At 26.1% G+C, this 23,065-nt stretch overlaps 1 protein-coding gene, 1 long non-coding RNA gene and 1 other non-coding gene across 5 annotated transcripts in view; 1 reads left to right on the top strand and 2 right to left on the bottom strand.

The window, feature by feature from the left end:
• The window catches only part of LOC122269178 (uncharacterized), a 40,414-nt gene that overhangs the window by 8,264 nt on the left and 9,085 nt on the right, over window positions 1-23,065 (bottom strand). Inside the window, exon 3 of the long non-coding RNA XR_006225029.2 lies at window positions 10,799-10,963. This is a non-coding gene — a long non-coding RNA (uncharacterized lncRNA). The remainder of the gene's footprint in view (window positions 1-10,798; window positions 10,964-23,065) is intronic.
• Window positions 11,332-11,403, bottom strand: TRNAA-CGC (transfer RNA alanine (anticodon CGC)). Its single transcript has one exon. It is a non-coding gene; the product is annotated as a tRNA-Ala (tRNA).
• Window positions 13,285-23,065, top strand: part of LOC107450669 (homeotic protein antennapedia-like) — a 327,250-nt gene continuing 317,469 nt past the window's right edge. For 2 of the 3 annotated variants that reach the window (XM_071183844.1, XM_071183843.1), the window contains exon 1: window positions 13,294-13,484. The gene's annotated coding sequence lies outside the window, so the exon portion shown is untranslated. Of the gene's footprint in view, window positions 13,485-23,065 lie in introns of all 3 variants that reach the window. The other variant, XM_071183845.1, reaches the window with a different exon arrangement.

The raw sequence follows: 23,065 nt of genomic DNA, 5'->3' as shown, positions 1-23,065 counted from the left end.
TATAACATTACAATAACTAAATATTGAGTCAGTAACTTAATTTTTGTAAATTGATATATTTGAAACACCAACTAAAAATCAGAGTGAAACTACAATTAAAAATATTTTTTTTATTTACTTATTATGATATAGTTTAAAATAATATTCATTTTTTACTTTCAAGTCTTTTAAGTATGTTTGAAAAGTGATATTTACATATTCAAAAACTGTCACTGCAGAAAGTAACTTCACGTAGCTGTTTTGAAGTATATTTTTCCCTTTTTTGAAAGTTCTAGCATAAAGAACGAAAGAAATTTTTATGAAACCTTTGTATCGATCTTATGATAAAACATTTCACTAACAACCAACAAAAAAATTTCGAGCCAAAACTGGAGCATATTATTATGATATTCATGAACACAGGCAGCATCTTAGTTACATCGTTCCATTCTCACAAAGCAATAGATGATTTTTTTTAATAAATCTGAAATTTTTATTAATTCTTTTCAGAAATGTCAAATTTTGCAGTACATTTTAAGAAGTTTGAATTTCGCTGCATTTTAAATAATATTCATCATTTCTGAACTTAATCTGGCCCAATTTTTTTCACTTTTTAATAATTACTTGCTTCATATCAAAACCTCATAAATGAAAAAACTTTCTTTAATTTCACTTCCAAATGAAAATTTGAATACATTATACAAAAACTTTTAAACATTGTTTAATGTTTGATAAAAAATTATTGAGTCTGATTCTCAAATCTTTGTGAAAAAGGTAAAAAAAGCAGATTCGAATTTATTAATTTTTTTAATTAAAAATATCTATTTAATCTTTTGAAACAAGCGTAACAAGAATGTTAATACTAACGCAACAAGTTTAGAAAATTCGATATTGATTTATAATTGGAGTGCGACAAGTTAGATTCAGTGATGAAACTATGAACTTTTATGAGTAAAACTCGCCAAATGAGGCAATTAAGCCAAACTTTGCCACAACTGTAAATAGATAACCAAGGTAGGTCTGAGAGATATCTCATAGGAGTGACATATATTGATGTAAGCAAGGTGTATGATGCTGAAGTCAGGTTTTTTATGTGGCGATTATAGATAACGCAAATGTATTAAAGTTAGATAAAATACATCAAAGTTATTATGGACGCCGATGCAGGAAAAATGTCCCTAAGTTACCCATTAATCTTTTCTTGAAAGGCTCTCAAAAATTGACGCCAGTTTCTTATTTGATTCTTTTTTTTCTTCTTATGATTATTATTTTATTTTCTTGTTAGTAGCTGTCGACCCGAACAGGAAGCACGACATTGGATAAATAACATCTGGTGTCTTTTCACTCTATGCTTTGGAAAATTCTAAAGGCAGCTGAATGCTGAGTTGAGTTGCTTTTTTATGTTATTGTCTGCTGACCTTTCTTCCAGCAGTGTTTCTAATATTTATTTAGACGAGTTTGTGTTTAAAAAGTACGATTCTGTGGCGAAAATATTTGCACTCGAATTTCATGGAGATAGTAAGAGAAGGAAGTGATTTTTAAGGGAGGCAATTTGAGTTCAAGAAAACACAAAACTATAAAGCGAAATGACAGTTATCCTCTTTGTAAATACTGTTATTCAACGAATTTTTCAAATTTATTTCTCTAAACAGTCAACAAAATATTTTTCGATTGGTAAACAAGGGAAAAAAGAAAAGCTATTTACATAAATCATAAATGTTATGGAGGAAAAAAATTTTTGTTATTTTTGTAACCATTTTTCCATTTTACAACAACGATTACAAACAACTTTATGTTAGATGAGCAACTAAAAAAGTATGTTTAATAAGAAACACTAAAGAAAAATATTTTATTTTTTACCGATGTGATTCCAAAATTTTTTATTTGTTTATTCTTTTTAATAAAAGAAAATCTCGTTACTTTAAAATTTTGAAAAACATTCACGTTGTTTTTTTCTCCCCTTTACTTTGACATGAGGAGTCAAGAGCTTTAACATACCGTAAAATAACAAACATTAATTTAATAAAAATATCGATTTTTTATACAGGAATTCTCGAAAGCTGAATATTTTTATTCATATTCAATACACCAATCTTATTTTTCCACATTCTTCCTAGCCTGTGTGCGTAAGTTAAAAATATAAAATAAGCTAAACCGTGGTTTTAGTTGAAATGAAAAAGAAAAGGAGCTATTACAAACAATACTTATCAGAAGAATATAATTATTTGCTGTTGAGTTTTTTATATTTTCAATTGAAAAATTTGATGAGAAATTCATAATAATGCTATTTTTCATGAATGCATGTATTTTTCATAATATATTTTTGTTGAGCTAGTGTCTTTTTATCGGCACATATTTTAAGTAATTTCACAATAATAGCCTATCACTTAAATAACTATTGGATAATTACCTGAATATAAATGTTATTTAAGGTTTTTAAAACCATCGGCTAAAATAAGTCCTAATTCTCAAAACCTCCAGGACCCTTACACGAAACACCTTTTGGGAACCGCTGCTTTATACTAATGCTAAATTTAGGTACAATACAAATAAGACAAATTTATAAATAAAGCAAATATATAAAGCATCTTGCTATTATTAAAAAAAGGATTCTCACTAATCACTCCAAAAAGAAAAAAAAAGAATGTCAAAAAGTATTGAGATTGCAAAACGCACTACTTTTTGTAATTATATATTTAGTTGATTTTATACAGTGAATTCCTTCTTGAGAGAATACGACATTAACTTTATTAACGGGGATTATTATTAAATATCACTATTAAAATGTTACTATACTATAATATTACTAAGTATTATACGAGAAATATCTGGTATATTTAAGTTTTGCAACTAATATTTCTGTTAGATAATTTATTGCAGTATACGATAAATAATAAATCCTTATTTTAGGTATTTATGATCATGACTTATACTTAATTCAAAGTAAACCTCAAAATAATCAGCCGAATGTTGAACTATAATCCTCAATCGATGAATCATGGAGAAAAAAAAACAGAGAAAATGTACTGGCAGAAGCATTACATTAAATATTGTACGAATTTAACACAAGATTCATTTCAAGGCTTTACATCCAAATTTAATGTAACTAAATAATTATTCTTACGTTATAAAATATATTTTTTTTAAAAATGTACTTAAGTTACAAAGTTTAACCTGAGGTCGACTAAAATGTTTTTTTTATGTTTTAGAGATTATTACTTGTAAATACAATTATATAATGCATAACAGCATTGTAATAAATCATTTATAAATTAACAGTAGGTTCTCATACCTATTAATCTTTTGATAACGAGTAAAGTATTTATATTTATTGCAAGTTTGAAAAAAAAATAAGGAGATGAAAAATTATTATTTGTATAATATTTTGTCACAGCATTATAAAAGTAATTATGGAAATTTATATATTATGAAAGCGGAATACTTCATGTTAAATATTATGAAAGAGGAATAGTTCACGGAAAGTAGTTCTTTTCCGTGAAGTTTAAATTTATCCTTATGCTTTACTTATTTTTTTTTCTTGAAAATAGCAAATTTCATTCATAATTTCAGCATAATTTATAAATTAACAATAGGTTTTCACGTGTATTAATCTTCTGAGAAATGACAAAGTATTTAAATTTAATACAATTTTGAAAGAAAAAAATAAGAAGATGAAAAATTATTATTTGTATAATATGCTATCACAACACTATAAAATTAATTATAGAAATTCAGAATGTTAAATATTGTGAAATAGGAATAGTCCATGGATAGTAGTTCTTTCCAATGAAGTTTAAATTTATTCTTAAGTTTTATTTAGTTTTTTTTTAAAAAATAATAAATTTCATTTCAATATATGTTCGATTACATTAAATTATGGCTCAACCATCCGAACTGAACTGATTTTTAATTTACCAGTGCCTTTTTTCCCTGCTTTTATTTTCAGCTTTTTTTTTCTGATGCTCTTCTTTCCGCTCATCATGTTAACTCATATTATCCTCTAATCAAGTTTAAAGAACTGATTTGCAAAACAATTCGGCATTGTATTACAATTGTTTTTTTAATTGAAAAATTTAAGTTATGTCTCAAGGCGGACCAAATTTTTTGAGCAGTGCAGATAGTATAATGCCGAATAATAAAAAGCGTGGTTACTTATAATCCTCATATCTGTAAAAGATTCCAAATCAAATTTTCACTTTGGTGCATCATCCGTAAAATTTATTTTACAGTAAAATCCATTTTTAACGTAAAATATTATATCTTAATTTTTACAGTAATATTCATTTAATTAGAGTGATTCAGTGATTTTATGGTGATTATTATGGTAAAAAATTACGGTTTATCAGATTTTTTGTTCTGCAACATGATTTCGAAAAAAATGGTCTTTTCAGTAGAAAGTTTCGGCTCAAGGAAGCTGAAACTTTTACCGACCTTTGATCTGGAATTCTTTACAGTGAAACATTCTATTTAACATTTGAAACAATGCTATTAACTTATACAACATAGCAATCGTAGTTTTTTATCTGAAAAAATGCTTTTTTTACATCTGGAATCATATGTTCCACTTTTTTTGCATCGATTTTAATTGAGGAATACAAAAATTTCACATTTTAAAATCAAAAATACCTCACCAAAATTTTAATTTTAAAAAACTTTTTTTGTGTATGGAATAAGAGTAAGTCATGTTTTCAAGTGGAGTAGAATAATATCTTCTATCCTAGAATATGACAAGCAAGGCTACTCTGAATTGCACCCAATCTATTATTTTTTTGTTCTTTAAACAAAACCTTTCGAGACATCGTTGAAACAAATTTATTCCGAAATAAGATAAAAAGCAATTAGGAAATAAAAAATGCCTTTACGAATTGCTTTAAATAAACCATTTCATGACTCAGAAGATGTATCGCGGGTTGAAATCTCGATAGATAGTCAGATTTATATTAGAAATTATCCCAGCTCTATCTACCATTCCTCTATTTTGTCAAGGATATAAATTTTAGAGGGACTCTCTTTTTCTCTTCTGATGAATTTCAGCCGGAAGACGAAAAACAGTGCTCCACACAGAAAAAAAATAAGAAAAAAAGAAGAAATTCCAACATTTTTTTTCTTTTTTTCTAGTGATTCTACCGTGCTTTTTCTGAGAAAATATAAAAAAGAAAGGATATTGTGATGAATAGTCCGAATCGAAAAACCAGGCTTCTTTTTGGCAGAGATGAATGTCTGGATCGGCGCCAATAGATTGTCCTCCTATATCTTGTATGGGTATAGGTATGGGGAAAGAATGAAATAGAGGCTGCTCTTATGAAATTATTTCTTTTGTGTTGTTCTTATTTTTTTATGGCCCCTCCGATGTATTTTCTTTTGGAGTGCAGAACGTTTGAAAGCACTCTTTTCTTTTGCTTCTGAAAATACACGGAAAGATTTTTCAAAGAAATCTTGATGAAGTATGATTAATAGCTTTTTTTTCAAAAACATTCGAGAGTGTTTAACATAAATTTTGCTTTAGGATTTTTAGTAAAATCTCTAAGTGTTTCTTTAAATATTTAACCATTGAAATTTGACGAGAGAATACAAATATTTTTCATTTTCCTAAGTTTCCTAAGTAAATTATAATAATCAGTAATTTTTGTTAGTAAAAATCTGAAATACAGTCATTTTCCTGTTGATAAAAGCTGCTACAAAATCAGTTACTTTGTAAAAAATTCCTGATTAAATTACGGTGAAAAGTATCATCTATCAGTGTATCGGCACATTTTAACGTAAAATCAATTTTTACCGTAAACTTTTATGTACCGTAATTTTTGCAGTAAAATTTACTGTGAAAATATGGAAATAAACCCTAATGTAAAAACCCCGGTATAAAATTTTTCTGTAAAAATTTATTTTACATATGATGTACTCAGGGTGCCAGTACTTTTTACCGCAATTTAGTCCGAAATTTTTTACAGTGTAATATTAAGCATTTCACTTTCGTTCTTTTAGAAGTTACAAATTCACAAATTATGCTTCTCTTTCTGTTTCAATCTGTTCTTCAAATTTCAAATCTGTTCTTCAAGTTTTTAATGCCTCAAAATATTGAATTTTTTAATTTTAATATGTTTTAAAAGTGAATTAGATTAAATAAAAGGAAATTTTCTAGTCTCTAAATTATAAGACATTGAATTGAAACGTAAGGAAAAAAAAATTTTTAAAAAGCAACTAAAATTGGTCAATTTGTTTCAAAATATCTAAGATATATAAAAAGATTTTGTGATTTTACACAGCTTTTGTAAATGAAGTGCACATAAATAAATGAAGTGCACATTTAATTTTTCTAAAATATAAACCTTTTCAGTTTTTGTTAACTTCGTGATCAGATAAAAAAAAACTATATGAAAAATCTTAAGCTTAATAAATTTGAATGTAGAAAATATATTTCACTATCAAAGCAAATAAATTTCAAATCAATTCCAAAAAAATGCCTCTCATATATTTATGAAGCTGAACTGTTTTAATTTTCTATATAGTATATAAAAATTTATTTTTCTAAATTTTTTTCATTTCTTTCTATGCGTTCTTCCCATAAAACTGGAACTCCATTAATGGAAGCATCGATTGAAATATTAGAAGAATTTTAAGTCCTTTTGCTTTCAAACATCGAACATCAGTAAAATATTCCTCTTAATTTATGTTTTAAATTGCTATTTTTTTCCACTTATTTTATATTAAAACTTAATTCATTTACGTTATTAAATCACAATTGCTTAGAATAAGTATATTAAAATAAGTTTTAAAACGCTTTATATTCTCTTGCTTAGTCGGAAAAAAGGCTTTTAAAAGACCTTTTTGTTCGGGTTTTTTTTATTTTAATTAGAAGATTCAGTTTTGTTGATCGAATTTTCATACATTTCATTAAATAAAAAAATTCAATATCAATAATAAAAAATGTTAGACGGCAAAATAAATTTTTTAAAGTAAATATTATTAAAAACCACATTTTTCAAGCATTATAATACAGTTTCTTTTCTCTTTACCTTTTGACGCATTACTGCCCATTTTCACTAGCAATACAAATGTTATGAATTCATTTTATTTATATTTTTCCGTTTTTTTAAGCGAGGAAAGAAAAAAAAACAAAAGTACGTAGTTTGAAGTAACTGAAAAGCAAGCCAAAAATATCAAGGCCGCATCTAAAAATGGGTATAATGACATCATAATAATGTGTATTTAACTGTTGATTCATTTTATCTATATCACTTGCAACACAATTTCCACAGCTAATTTACTCTAAAATTACGTAACTGATAGCGTGTGTAGAGTTAAAAATATTTCCAATTGTTTTACAATATAATGAATGAATAAATAAAAAAAAAGACTTTCCTTTTTACAGTTTTAGATAATTGAATAAACATATATTTTTGTCAATTACAAACTTTATTTTCAATCAAAATTACTTTCGCTATGTTGTATTTTTAAATTGTAACATTTATTAAGAAATTAAAAAAGAAAAAAAAAATTGTCAAAAACAACTGTTTTTTCGATGATTTTTTGTTCTCATTGTTTTTTACAGGTGTTTCTTTTTTATGATTCCAAGTTAAATATATGTCTAGACTGTTTATTAATGATAATGCTTTATGTATAGTAAGAATCATTTATTTAATTGCTGCTTTAATGTATTGTAACACGCTTGAACAGCCTTTATCATATTTGAATATCCTTTATTATATTAATAATGAACAATCTTATAATTCTTAAAACTTTTGAAAACAATGGTTATATGTTATCGTATATATGTTATGCAATATAGTCAACAATATACAATTAAAGTTAACAGTATACAATTAAAGTCAACAATATGCTTTTTTTTTTTTTTAAAGTGGCGTTTTAAGGTGTTTAAATTATATCTGAAAGGAAATGAAGCTCCTTCAGAAAACATTCCAAAATAATTATTAAATATTATATTTAATAATTAAATATTATGAAATAAAAGAAATTCTTTAAACAAGAGTAAACTTAATTAAACAGTAGCCGATGATGCAAGAAATTGTGAACAGGTAAGAAAATGTAATGTAAACAGGTAAATTAAAATATCCCTTTATTTTAGGAAACGCAAACTTTAAACTTAAAATATCAGTTCATTTCACTATTTATATCAGACTATAAGTATTATTTGCAGTTTAAAACGTATTTTCTATTAAAAATAATTTTTTTTTGAAAATACTTGTATTATTTCAAAGTCAAATTTTGGCAATGATTTTAGAGTTTAAAATTTTCAAAAAATTTCTATTAATGTAGTTACAGTCCGTTAAATTAGAGACTATTTTTTTAATAATAAATAGATTTTTCGATAATTTTCTAGAAACTGTATGATAATAAAAATGAATATGAAATCTATCAATCTTATTATTCAAGATGTCTTTTGAATCTCGCCTATTAACTTTTTCATCTACACCTGGTTTTTTTTTCCTTATACAGTTATTTCAACTACATGAAGCGTTGTTCAATATTAATTTTATTTTGGTGACATAAGCTCAGAAATGAATTTTGTAAGTCAATAAAGGCCTTTTTTAAACTATTATTTCAAAGCAATCATCGCTAAACAGTAATACACGAAGTTAAAATAATCTAGGAAAAATAAGCTGTCGGTCAAAAATCACGGGTAAAAAAAGCACCACTTCAAAAATTGAATGGTCTATGACTAATAACGAATTCAATGCAATTAGGTATTTGCTCAAATTTCATTAATAGTATTTTTTAAAAAATAATAGAGGACACAGCTATTAATTTGGAATTTTACGTCTAAGAAATTTTTAATATTTTATGTTTTACCTATAATAGTACATTCATCAATTAATGATAATCTCTCGGGGTAAATCTTGTGAAGGTTAAAACTATTAACAGAAATGTTGCAATGTATCATTTTAACATAATTCTAACAAAATTCTAGTGGAAAGTATTATTTGTCTGCAATTACTATACTATCACAATACGATGAATCAAGGAAAAAAAAAAAACACTCAGACAAAAACCCGGGAAAAAAGCTTCTGAAAAAAGAGCACTGGATTTTTAAAAAAAAAAAAAATTAAAAAGAACCTCATTTTTCATAAATGCAACGACCGATTAAATTCGAGTCGCTTAAAATCGAATTTAATGTAGTTAAATATTTCCTCGAACAAAACTAGGTATTATTTCAAAACAATTAAAAAACACAGAGTTTAACTTGATCACTTGAAAGCTATTGAACGCTACTTTTAATATCAGATATATATAAATATCTGATATTAAAAGTATATATATATNTATATATATATATATATACTAAATATTAAAATTTTGCTCTACGGACCGTATCAATTGTACTGTTACTATTATATAATTAACCCGATGCGTTTTTTTTTTTCGAAGCTCTTTTCTCCGATGTGCTTTAATTCCTGTGCTGTCTGCAGTATTTTCTTTTTCAGGTGAACTCTTTTTCCAATAAGATAAGCTTCATTATTACCACTTAAAAATTCTTAGAGCTTCTTAAAGAATTCTAATCATTTGGTAAAAGCAAGAAGTCTAATAATATCCTTTCCACAGATTTATAATTTTATCTTCGAATTTCGCCATTTTTTTTAAAAAAAATATCACATTACATTCATATAAATATTTAACAACAATAAATTAATCAACGACCCCAAAATCATACGATTATTACTGTGGTGCCTTTTACTATATACTTTTTTAATTTATTTATTTTTATTCATTTTGTGTTGGCCAAACAGTTATAGAAGTTATAGCTGAACAATTTTATGATCAAAATTTAAGTATTTGAAACTGAAATGAAAGCCTAGAATCTCTGCGAAATTTCTAATGAATTTCTATAATTTTCAGCATTGGACGGTGAAATTTAGGAACGAACACGAACGATGAAATTTTAGAATTTTAACTATAAAGTTATAAAATATTGTACGAGGTAATTAAAATAATGAAATCAATAATGTAGCTAAAATTGTCTGAATTAAATTAAATGTGACAGTAAATGCGATTATAATGAGCGCAATCTTAAGAAACTAAGCATTTAACTTATGAATCTCTTATGGGTTTAAATCTCTTAGGGATTTTAACCCAATGGAATAAAAAAAACTAACTGTATGCTTTTTTTTTATATGAGACAACAAATTATGTTAGAATAAAATGAAATGCAGCGTTGTCTTATGTAAGTAACTCTGAAACAAAGTTTTGAATACTTCTTAAAATAAATAAATCGATTAAAAAAATTTTTTTTTGAATATTTAATTTCGTTTAAGCTTTAGTGACAAAAAGTTAAATATTTTAAATTTAAATCCATGGGTGTTTAAGTGCTTGTTTGGTGGCTGATTTGGTAATGTAACAACAGTGAAATGAAACTAAAAATTTTAGCACTGATAAGTCATACTATTACTCGAAGATCTTTTATAAAATAATAAATACTCCTTCAAATTAATAAATGACTAATGACGAAACATGAATAAATTTGCATTAATTTAAATGATTTTTCAAATCAATAAATGTATAGTTAAAGAGGTTAAAAACGCGTCTGGATGCTGACTTGTAAGGTAATAGTGTAATAACATTAAGAAGAATAAAGCATTCTCTAATTTGAAAAACGTTGCAATATACTCTCAAATACTTCATTAATGAATATATATTAAAAATTTTAGCCAAACGAATTCCTTTTCACTGCAGTGAATCGATCTTTTCATCAGCGATGCTTCAAATCATCCATTTCGAAGTCAACTAATCAATTTTTGTCCCCTTCATAAGAGAAAATAAAGAATTAGAATTATCTATTCATTAATCATTCCTTTTAAAATCTCACCTCATTCCGAATTCAAGGACTGGAGCTGAAATGGTCTTCTATTGGCTGAAGAGGGCTGAAAAGAAATGTGGATCCCCTTCTGTGAATAATGGCCTGTCTTCCTCCCGCTTCGTTCCCCCTGCTTTGCTTCAAAACAGATGTGCACCAATCAGAGAATGGTTCCTACTTCAGATGAAAAAAAAGAAATTTATATTCAAGCGTAATTTAATTAGAAAAAATATTTTTAGAATTGATTTTATGTTTTAAATGAAATGTTTTTTTCTTATACTTTCTTCACATAGTTTGAAACTTAGAAAAGAAAGCAGATAGATGTATTCAAAAGCAATAAATTATGTTTCGAAAATTATCATAAATGTTAAATGTTGCAAAAGTGTGTAACGTAACCCACGTTCTGAAAACAAAATTAAAAAATATAATGATTATAAGTAATAACTAAAAATTGCTTCAAAAATCAATAAAAAAAAATAAAAAAATAGTTTTAATAATTGATTTGAAATTGCATTGGAGTAAAATTTTGAACTCTACAGGAGACTTGGAGGAGCTGGGATTTGAACCCAGGACATCTCGCATGCGAAGCGAGCGCTCTACCACTGAGCTACACCCCCGACAGCAATGCGCAGTTTATGTAATATCATAAATGGAATCAGCAGATTATATAATATAAACCACTTCCCTGAATCGGTTTTAAAGTATCAAATATATTTATATAAAGAAAGATAATGAAAAAAACAACAACATGAATCTGCTATTTTAAAAGTGATATTTTGAAAAGAATTAGCAAAATCTTTTTCTGATAGAAAAACACATGAAAGATATGCAGGTGTGAATTAAAAAGATTATTGTGATGTTTTTTGAATACCTCTACAATTATTTATACTCATATTTTATGAACTAATTTTCTGTCAAGTTTCCAAGCATCATTTCGAAATATTTAAGAAAATTAAGTTGCAATTTCATTGCAACATCTTTATGAAAGCATTTAATTATACAAAGAAAGCAAACAAAATCACGACTGAAATCAAGTATTAAATTTTCTGATTAAAAATTTAGAAAGAAATTTGCGACATTTATAGATTAATCACCAGTAAAATTATCATTCATTTTCTGCTAAGTTTTTATTTTTAAGAGTTCGTTGTTAAAATATATTTAAAACCTAAAGCTTAAAAATATCAATAATAAAAAGGACACTATATCTCTTTTGATAGTAAATATTTTAAGATTGAAATTAGAAATAAAGGAGAGCTATAATTTTAATTTTTTGAAATATTAAACACCATAATTATTTAACCATAAGAAGTTTGATAAAAGGTTAGTAAACTATACACTGTGAAGGAAACATTTGATATTGAGTTTTGTTTCTTTACAAACATTCTCTCTTTAAAAAATGTACTAGATTTGTTTTCCATCTGTAATTATTATTTTATCGTGTTTGTAACTTAATGTTTGTCTTACATAGTCCCCCACATATGAAGTTATCAGGAATGTTCTCTTCTCTTGAAATACTGTTTTAATATTTTGTAATTTCATCGTTGCTTACGTTTTCTCACTTTTTAATAATCTATCCGGTATTTACTCACCTTTATAAATAATATTTTAACTTTTTTTCATTACATGTTTATTTTACACATCCTTACATTTATTACAATAAAATCGGGAATCAGGTATTTCTAAAATATTAATGTAACCCTTCACGATTTTATTTGGAAATAAATAAATACTATAAGCATTAAAACATTTTTCTTTAATGGAAAACATTTTTTGGTAAATTTTATATGGTACCCAATCTAAACTGAAAATATTCGCATTTTTTTTCTACGGATACTTCAATTATAACACTGTAGAACAAAAAACTCCACAGTAGAACAAAATAAAGTGCATTAGTTTTAAAATCTAAATCAAAGGTTTTAAATAACAAGTTTAAAAAAGTGTCAAACTCAAATAATTTTTAAAAATTCGTTTTCTTTTTTTTTTTTACTTATGTGTTCTTTTTTTAATTCCAATTTCTCAATGCAACCAACATAAAATAAAAAGCGTTTAAGCAATTGTTCTACTATATATTTAATCGAAAATTATGTTTCTTTAAAAAATGTGAATCTAAAAATTTAAACAACAAACAATTTAAACAACCGGTGGGATTTCAACTTTTTATAGAAATTTCATTTCCCCTCTTTCACCACCCTTGTATATTCCCTGGTGTGTGTTATAACTTCCTAATAATCATCACCCAAACCATTATCCTAGTCATGAAATTGTTGGGGACACAGGTAGGGGGTCTAGACCCCCTCATTAAGAGAAGTGATCACCTGCGTTGATGGAAGAGGGTCGCATGTTCTAGGGCAATTGTCTGGAATGGTCAAATAGTCTCCTCTTCAAACCCATTTTCAAAGGAAGGGTCATAAAATTCTTGAAAAAGGGAAAGCGGGGCTCGTAAAGAATTCTGAAACCCCAGAGCCGAGCGGATTGGCTAAGCAAAGGTCATTTACTTATCAAATCGCCTTGTTTATAGCGACAGATATTTCCAAACATGAAGAGCTTTTATGTTGTGTGAGGTTTCTGGTTGCATTTTTGTTAAACTGTTGAATGTGACGCGGCTTTGTAACTTTGAGGCGCGATATTCAGTTGCGTTTTGTTACGTAGTGTTTAGAGATGATCTTTGGTACTGGCTCAGAAGAAACTCGTTAGGCAGGTGAGATTATTTTTTAAAGCTCATTTCAAGTATTTTTTTTTTCATGTTTATTTTTTGAAAATGTTTATAAATTCAAATACAACCACATCAATGTGGAACGCTGAATGACTAACATTGAGTTATGTGTTGGAAAGAATAATTTTAACACTGCGAAAAACTAAACCACGTGGAAAGTGTTCCGGCTGGTTTTGAGCCTTCAAACTTCAACTCAGAAGACAATGGAATGATTATCGAGAGAAACACCCAACCTAACCTCTTTTTGAGCTATAAAAATACTTGATAGGACGATAACAACTAAGAAATCAAAAGATTTAAAATCTTATGAAATGATACAAGCTTTGGACACACAAAAAATAGCAAATGAAATTTTTAAAGATTAATTTTAGATGAATTTCTTTATTTTAATTTTTTTTTTAATTTCTTGCACACAGTCAATTTATAAATTCAAGCACAATAAAGTCAATGTTTAACACTCAATATTTTAATGAAACCGTTAGAATCCGAAGTTGCAATGTTACTTTAAGATGAATTTCTAAATTTGTAAACACAAATTGTTTTAACACAATTTAAACACAATAATACAAATAATATTTAAATTTGTTTTAACACAATAACATCAGTTAGAATACTTAATAACTTTCATACAGGAAAAAAAATATAATAATTTTTATACGGCAAGAACCCTTGATCTACATACCTAATTGCCCGACAATAATATTGAAAACCACCCAACATCAGAGATTTTGAAATCAGTTTTTAAGACCTAGAAGCTCCTAAAACCAATTTTTGGATAAATTCAAATATCTAACCTCCCTTTACTATGAATATTTGATAAAACTTACTTGAGCAAATATTTAACAATGTATTGTAATTTAATAAAGACGTAAAGCCATTTAACTGTCATGCATTTGCACAATTCTTCCAAAATCATCTTCTTTTGGAGGAATTGTCATTTTCAATTTTAAGAAACAAAACATTAATTTAAAACGTTAAATTAAACGTTAAATTCTTCATTTAAAAATAAATTTAGCTATGTTGTGTAGCAATAAATAATTAGTCTTCACTGTTATTTCATAATTAAAATAACTCTACAATTCGTCGAGTTTTCCTTTTATGAAGAGAAAAGAGACTTCCTCAATACCTATAATGATTCCTAAATACTTCAAATGAGTGAAAAGTTTTTTAGAGACTTAAAATAGATGAGCACGAAACTGTTATCCATATTGGAGTCAAGTCGAAATACAAAACATCTTTTTGTTACGGGAGATTTTAAATTTGAGTTGATTAAAAGATACTTAATATGAGATATTTGTGAATGAATAATGAAAGAAATTGATTACGTTTATGTGCAAGATATTATACACCTTGGGAGAAGTTTACATGTTAGTATACATATTAGGAGCTCGTAACCAATGAAAAATATGCTTAATTTTTTCTGGATTTTATATACATATTTGGATCGCTGTTTCAAGCACCGAAATTTCTTTTACTTTTAGGGATTCATTTTTTTTTTATTATTGTATAAAAAATAAGATGCAGTTCTTTTTACATTGATTATCCAGTAAAAATAAATCGATGAATAAATACATTTTAATTTTATTGTGGGGAAAAGCTTTTTGTACAATGATAAAGTTTCTTACCCGCGATTTGAAACGTGCAACCTATTCTATAATTTATTTAAATATCAAAAATAAACTATGGAAACCCTATGAACATGACATTTTTTTAATGTTCTAAAAATTTATCAACTTAAAGAATTCTTTCTTAGTAGAAGACGCTTAGTAAACATATTTTCTCATATGTTTTTAATATAATTTTTATTGTTACCTAAATATCATGCTTAAAGATAAAAATCATGTATTGGGATCAGGTTTTCTATAAATAATATTTCATTAGTTCATAATTTAAATTCTTTTAATTCATCTTTTTACGATTTTTTTATAAAACGTCTTTTGATTTAAACATATCAAAATTTATCTCCTAACTATAAGAAATAGATGCAAGAACACCATTTGTTGACATTGATAAAAAATTTTAATAAAACACCATTAGTTATATATTTACACTGAGAAAAAAAAGCATGATCAAAGCTATCAGAATATACTAGTATTTACTGTGTTTCTGGTTGCATGGAAGCACCACAAAGCTCAATAATTTTTACCAAAGCACTTCGGTAATGATTTTTAAAAAAATTTAAAGTAAAATATAGTTTTATAATATGCGATTGATAAAATATAGTTAATTTTTTAACATTGAGTAATTGCACCATGAAACCTCAGAACAGGGCATAAAAACCATTTGTTCGGTTAAATTTTCTTTTCAGTTTTGTATTTTTTTTACTAAATGTGTAGTAATAGGAACTATATGTAACTATATGCCGATAATCAGAATTTCCAGTAAACAGTTACAATATGAACAGAAAAAGGAATGGTTTAAATACTGTATATTTTAATTTCATTGAAATATTTTTTTTTTACCAGAAATATTAATACCATCATACATTTTTTTTTCCTCCGGGTAGGAATCAAAACAATTTATAAGTATTTTTTTTTAAAAAAAACAATGAAAAGTAATCTTATTTACAATTGCCTACATAATAATTTAAGCTATAAAATCAGCTGGGGAAAAATTGAATAAACCAATAATTAATACTTTCCCCGTTATCTAATAAAGATAGAAAAAAAAATTGAAAATAGAGCATTACCAACTTAGATCACATATGCTATTCAGGAGTTTCATTTTCAATCCTAAATTAATTCGTTTACGTGGGTAGTGCGTTTTTATCCAATTTTGAATGCAGAGTATGGTGCATGAGAAATATACTGACATCATCATTTTATGATTAAAACAACATCGGCACTGGAGGCATGCGTTATGTTTTTCTAAACAAATTTAACCAAATAGTAAATTCATAAATTTAGTTCCTGAAAATTAGGTATTTACAAGTCGGATATTAATATGCATGAAACATGGCGGAAAAATTATAGTTAAATTATCGTATTGTCCCTTATTAAAACCAAAATAAGGTATTTTAGCCATTAATTTGAAAAATCTTCCGTTCATATGGTAATGGTTTACCGGAAATTCTCATTGTTCAAATTATTCTAAATTACACTTAAGAACTATAATTAAAAATTATATTTCTTATTTCCACGCATTAAATTAAAAAATATTTAATTGAAAAGCAAATTTAACGGAATAAATGGTTTTTATGCCATGCTTCAAGGTATAATGACAAAATTGCAGCATTTATCAAATTTTACCACACATTATAAAATCATATTTCACTGCTAATTTTACAAAAATCAAAACAAAAAGGCTGAGATTTTTGGTGTTCCCATGTCGTTAGAAACCAACTAAATTATCATATTATGGTAGTTTGGATCATTTTTTTTTCTCAGTAAAAGTATGTGAGTAAAATTTTATGTATGCATCACCTACATACGTTGTGAAAACTGATTTCTTTCGATATTGGTTATTTTGAAAACAAAAATTTCATGTTTTAAAAATAGCAAAAATTTAAAATAATATTTAAAAATTCAAAACAAACCTTATTTACATTTTTAAAATAGAATTTCTTACTAAAATTCTCGAGCATTCAAATAAATTTACAATTTTTTTGGGTATTTGCAAAAAAATACACTTAGTCTTGTTCATTGTAAAAAAATGCTATGATTAATTTTTCTAAATTAAAGTTTCCGTTAAATAGACGTAAATAATCCTAGTTTTCTTTTATTTCGTCTGGATATATAAATGCTAATAAAACACGCAGGCGATGTTTTCTTTTAACACTCTTTACTCTTGTAAAAATTGTTAGAAAATTTGGAACATAATTATAAATTGTTAGCAATGTATATGTTACCGTTAAAGTATGAAATCCGTTATTTTATAGAATACCTAGTTATTCCATGAAAGAACTGATCGTGTCCGTTAAAGTGTAAAACTCTCTTGTATTTCACGGTTAAATTTTCTAAAAAAAAATTTTATAATTCTTCCTTCTTTCTTGAGTTTGCACAAATGTTTTAAATACTCGGCATAACTATTTCTTAATTTCATTTTTTATCCTTACTTATCTTTAATATAATAAAATATTGAGATGACAGTATTTTTGATATGAAAATTACGCATTCTTTTTAAAGGTGAAACTGCGTGTTTGGCGAAATTTTTATAGCTTGGAAGAGAGGCTATTTCACTTTCAGCGATTTTTTTAAGAGATCCAAATTATTATAATGAAAAATATACTTGATTGAGAATAAAAATCAGTATTTAATATATCACTGTTTAAAATCTACAATACAATTTTTTTGATAGAGTACTCTTTAATTCTCACGTTATTACATGAAAATCAATCAAATATCATTGTTAAATATCAGTAATATATATATATTTTTTCATTTCTTAGTAAATAAATAATTAAACAAATTCGATTGCGACGTATGCCCTTATATTTATTATTTTTTATTTGAATGCTTGCTCATGCAAATTAAAAAAAATGATTAAANCTTTAAGTTCCTTAACATTATTTTGATCATTTGGCTCCCTTCCTTATGATTATATATATATATATTTATTTAAAATGCTCCCACATTAAATTATTTAAAAATTTCAATTATTGCTCTATGGGAACACCGAAAAGCTCAGTAATTTTAATGGAAACACTTTACTAATGATTTTGATAAAATTAGCAATTAAATATGATATGTGGTAAATTTATCATGATACTTTAAAGCATAACATAAAAACCATTTATTTGGTTAACTCACTTTTCAGTCTTATATTTTTTACTGAATATGTGGTCATAAGAATTTTATATCCGTCGTTGAACAGTCGACCCAATTTTGGTTTACGACTACTAATGTTCAACTCCGTAGTCTTGTAATTTTGAACCAATCCAGAAGAGAAGGTAACTCCTGGATCAGTATCTCCAGAGGTATTTATTTGTTATGGGAACATGGAGGATTTTGCGACTCGATGGATTTAACTTGCATCAGTCACCATTCACTACATTTTTGGCCGGCAGGGATCGAACGCCCGGAATTCTTGAACATGGGCCCAATGCCCTACCGACCATTTTATTCCGTCCCCCCAACGAAAACTTTTGTAACAATAAAACGTACAAAATGAGTAACTAAAATAAATAATGCGGTATTTTCTTATTTCCTGTTGTATTTTTCTTGCAGTACGCATGAAATAAATTTTTATCACAGTTGAAATTAAAGTTAAAATAATGAAGAAGTAAAAAAATCAATAAAAAAAAAGGAGAGCGATAAAAATAATGCAATTATGAAGTTTTTTCCTCAGCAACGAGATTTAAAATAGCATCGTTGAAATCTTGCCGATTGAATGTTGAGTGAATGCAAATATATATAGAGTCATTTTTGTATTTTTATAAAGAACTTCGGCAGGCTAATTTAATAATTAAAACTAACATCTTCCCTTCCTAAGAAAATTGAAATTTTTTTAATCATTTTTTTTTTAATTTGCATGAGCAAGCATTCAAATAAAAAATAATAAATATAAGGGCATACGTCGCAATCGAATTCGTTTAATTATTTATTTACTAAGAAATGAAAAAAATATATATATTACTGATATTTAATTGATTTTCATGTAATCACGTGAGAATTAAAGAGTACTCTATCAAAAGATTGTATTGTAGATTTTAATCAGTGATATATTAAATACTGATTTTTATTCTCAATCAAGTATATTTTTCATTATAATAATTTGGATCTGTTAAAAAAATCGCTGAAAGTGAAATAGCCTCTCTTCCAAGCTATAAAAATTTCGCCAAACACGCAGTTTCACCTTTAAAAAGAATGCGTAATTTTCATATCAAAAATACTGTCATCTCAATATTTTATTATATTAAAGATAAGTAAGGACAAAAAATGAAATTAAGAAATAGTTGTGCCGAGTATTTAAAACATTTGTGCAAACTCGAGAAAGAAGGAAGAATTATAAAAATAATTTTTAGAAAATTTCATCATGGACAATATGGACATCATGGAAAATGTTTCATCATGGACAATATTTTTCGTTTTTCTGGAACATTTTCTTAGTTAAGCTTCTGAGTCATACATAATCGAGTAACACAATAGCTAAGTTAAATATTTTGAAGGAATTAAGCTTGACAATTTTTATCTTTGTTGTATTTAGAATAACAAGGTGAGAACATCCTTCTACTTTTGAAAATGACATTTTAAGATAAAAACTTATAATATCTAAGAAACTAGACCTGTATTCCGGTTCTAACTTGAGTTTTGGTATCCAAAGCCCATGCTTTAGATCCAAATTCTCCAGGAACCAAAAAATTTCATTAATATTTCAAATTTCTATCAGAAAATAAGAAATAAAAACCTTTTCTACATAATAATAAATGAATAAATTGAATTAACTGTATTATTTTACAACAAACCTTTATCTAAGTTTTAAAATTTTGTTTATAAAAAAAAGTTTGTGAATGATATCTTATCTAAAAAAATACATATTTATATCGATAAATTGAAACTAAAAATAAGAAAATATCTAAAAGGATTAATAAAAAAAAACATTTTTAAATTTTTGAATCTATTTACTTGCATACCAGGCAAAAAATGGTATTTTCTCTCTTTCTACACATTTATTCAATTAATAAATATCCCACTGATAACAAAAATGTAGTTTCCTCTTAAATTTTAAATGTAAGAAAATATTTTTTTTTCTTTTAATTAATAAACTTTAACGCTCTATAGTAAAACTAGCTTAAAATTTGCACGACTTTCAAATGTATTACTTTAAAATAATTTGCTTCCTTAATATGAATTCAAATACTTTAATATTTTGGGGAAAAAATGGAGTTTAAATAATGTAAAAAGACCTAGGATCTTAAGCACAAAATATTTCAGAAAAATTTTGTAATTTACACAATTTTTCAGTATTATACCTTTTTAATTTTTGATGTTAAATTGATTGGAATATACACTAAAATACTCTTTGAATAGCAAAAAAATCAAAACCCGAACGAATTCGAAAAGTAATTTTCAAGTATTGTTAAAATATTTTCAGTTTCTATATTTACATTTTTCATTAAAAAATAAACGTAACTGCAGAATTTTCCTTTAATTTAACATAAAAGTAAACATCTGTTGAATTGATTTATTTTAGTTTATAATGGGTTCGCTTATATTCATAAATAAAACTTATTACCTGATTAAAAACTTCATTCGCTACATAAATAGGAAATAACAGGCGGCATGTTTAGGTACAAAGAATCGACACGTTTCTTCCTATTTATAAATTTTTGAAGTGAATGATGCTTTTAATATGGGAATTTCTTGCCGCATCAGCTTCTTGTGATTATTTATTTAAGAACACTTAATAGTTCAAAAATGAATATGCAGAAAAAATTTATACCGAAGAAAATATTTATTATATAATAGATTTGGAATTAACTATTTTAAATCATCTTATGCTCGATTTTACTGAAATTAAAACAAATTCTTCATTAAGTTTACTTTAATTTGAGTGCTTTTAATATATTTCAATTCAGAGCTCATACTATGTTCATTATATGTTAATAAAAAGATACTTTTATTTTATAAGTTTTAGTCAAATAATAATGATTTATAAAGGAACAATCATAAGCTTTTCAAATCATTAGACATTATCATCTCATTTTTTCACGTGATTCATTGAAGCAATGTCATTATTTTAAAGTGGGAACAATGAATTATATTTTATTTTGAAAGCATTAAAAAAATTATTTTCTGATAAAATTTCTTTCCAGGCTAAAAACATAAATTTCTGTTTGATTCGTAAATGTTTACTCACAACTGAAATAATATTTTTTTTCTTCTCTTTTTTTTGTAAAATGATATAAAAAAAATAAAGTTTCATCTGCATGAAAATTGGCTTAAATCTCCTCAAATTCGTATAAGTTATACCTAGTATTTTCATGAGATCATAATTTAATCTAAATTAAATCACATAGTTGACATAAAAAAAGTGTCACCCCAGAAAGGTTAAATCATTACTGAGAGCCATCTTTATCCCCTCTTTTAAAATTGCGAGTATGCTTCTTTTTTCATATAGTTAAGTTCTTGATATTCTACAATGATTTAAAATTATATTCATATCATATTATAGTTTTAATTTACAAAATGTGCACATTTACAAAATGAAGCAAATCTTTTTAAATAAAAATTTAATGGTTATTTCATGTACAATATTTTTATTATGAAATCATACCAGTAAGGGTTAGCCAAGAATTTTGTACTTAATGCTATAGTCAATGAATGAAATGCCGAAGTTCGGTATACCTAACGGTTTTAGGTGAAATCAGAAATATAATACGGGTATAAAATGCTTTGATTTTTCATTAGTTATTCTATATGATGCCTGAGCAATGTATGAATCACTTCATACATTATATTCCATGGAAAACCGAGTTTCGAACTTGACGGAATCATATATACAAGTAATTATTTTAAATATTCCGAGAGTGTGAATATTCCAATAAAAATATTAATGAAAATAAAAAAGCAAATTACAATTTCAGAAAAATTTCTACTTTGAATGTATTTTGGATCATGAATCTAATATTTAATTCCGAATTAGTTATTAAATTCCCCTCATACAAAAGGTTAAATTCCCGTACAATTCCTTTACAGATCGTTTGGCTCTAGATATTCTATCTCGAATTCTTTCAGTTGGAGGCCCTTCCTATTGGTATGCGTTCCTCACAAACTTTTATCTTCACATGTTCTCTCCCTCTTCTAGTTCTTTCCTCTGTATTTTTTTTCATTCTAGGTATATTTTTTTTTAGTAACACAAGATTTTCTCCCTTTTTTCAGTTGATCACTGCCCAAATCTGAATTTTTTTTTTCCTTTCCTTTTTCGATTTCAATCATTTCTCTTTTTTTTCTTTTACCCATAGTTCCCGTGGGTGACCGTGGAAAATTGGAATCGATTTGAGTCATGCGAAAAAAAAGGACGGATGACCGTGAGAGAAACATAATTCATCAACACCGGATATTTTATGTTTATAAAAACATATAGACGGGAAAAATAGCAAAACCTGAACAAATGTGATGGTTGTTTGATAGTGTACCACCATTATTTAGTTATCATGTAATATTATCATTGCTTTTCAGTGAAGTTGCCTTCAAGTGCTACTAGTAAAGTAAATTATCCATTTATGTCACATCATAGTGATTTAAATTCTCCAAATTCAGATATTAGATAATATTTTAAAAATCTCCAATCCAGTTTCTTTATAACTTTTATAGGAATGCATATATCTTTTGCTCTATGACTTTTATAAGAATGCATTGTGAAGGAATATTTGCGATATTAACAATATTTTACGAATATATAATAGAGGAAAAAAATTTATATAAGTAAAAGTTTGCGAAATATAGATACGCATAAAATATTTCAAAAGTCGGATATTCATAAAAGAAGTTCATAAAAGAGTTCATAAAAGAAATACACGACAAAGCAAAGTTTTTTTTTTTTCATTTTTTAGAAAGTATTTGTAAAAATAAATAAAAAAAATTTTAAACTGAAACTAAAGTGTTTTGAGCGATTCTATTATTCGA

This window comes from Parasteatoda tepidariorum, chromosome 8 (assembly GCF_043381705.1).
Source record: "Parasteatoda tepidariorum isolate YZ-2023 chromosome 8, CAS_Ptep_4.0, whole genome shotgun sequence".
In the NCBI taxonomy this organism is placed as follows: domain Eukaryota; kingdom Metazoa; phylum Arthropoda; class Arachnida; order Araneae; family Theridiidae; genus Parasteatoda; species Parasteatoda tepidariorum.
This window is presented reverse-complemented; position numbering and strand designations above follow the sequence as displayed.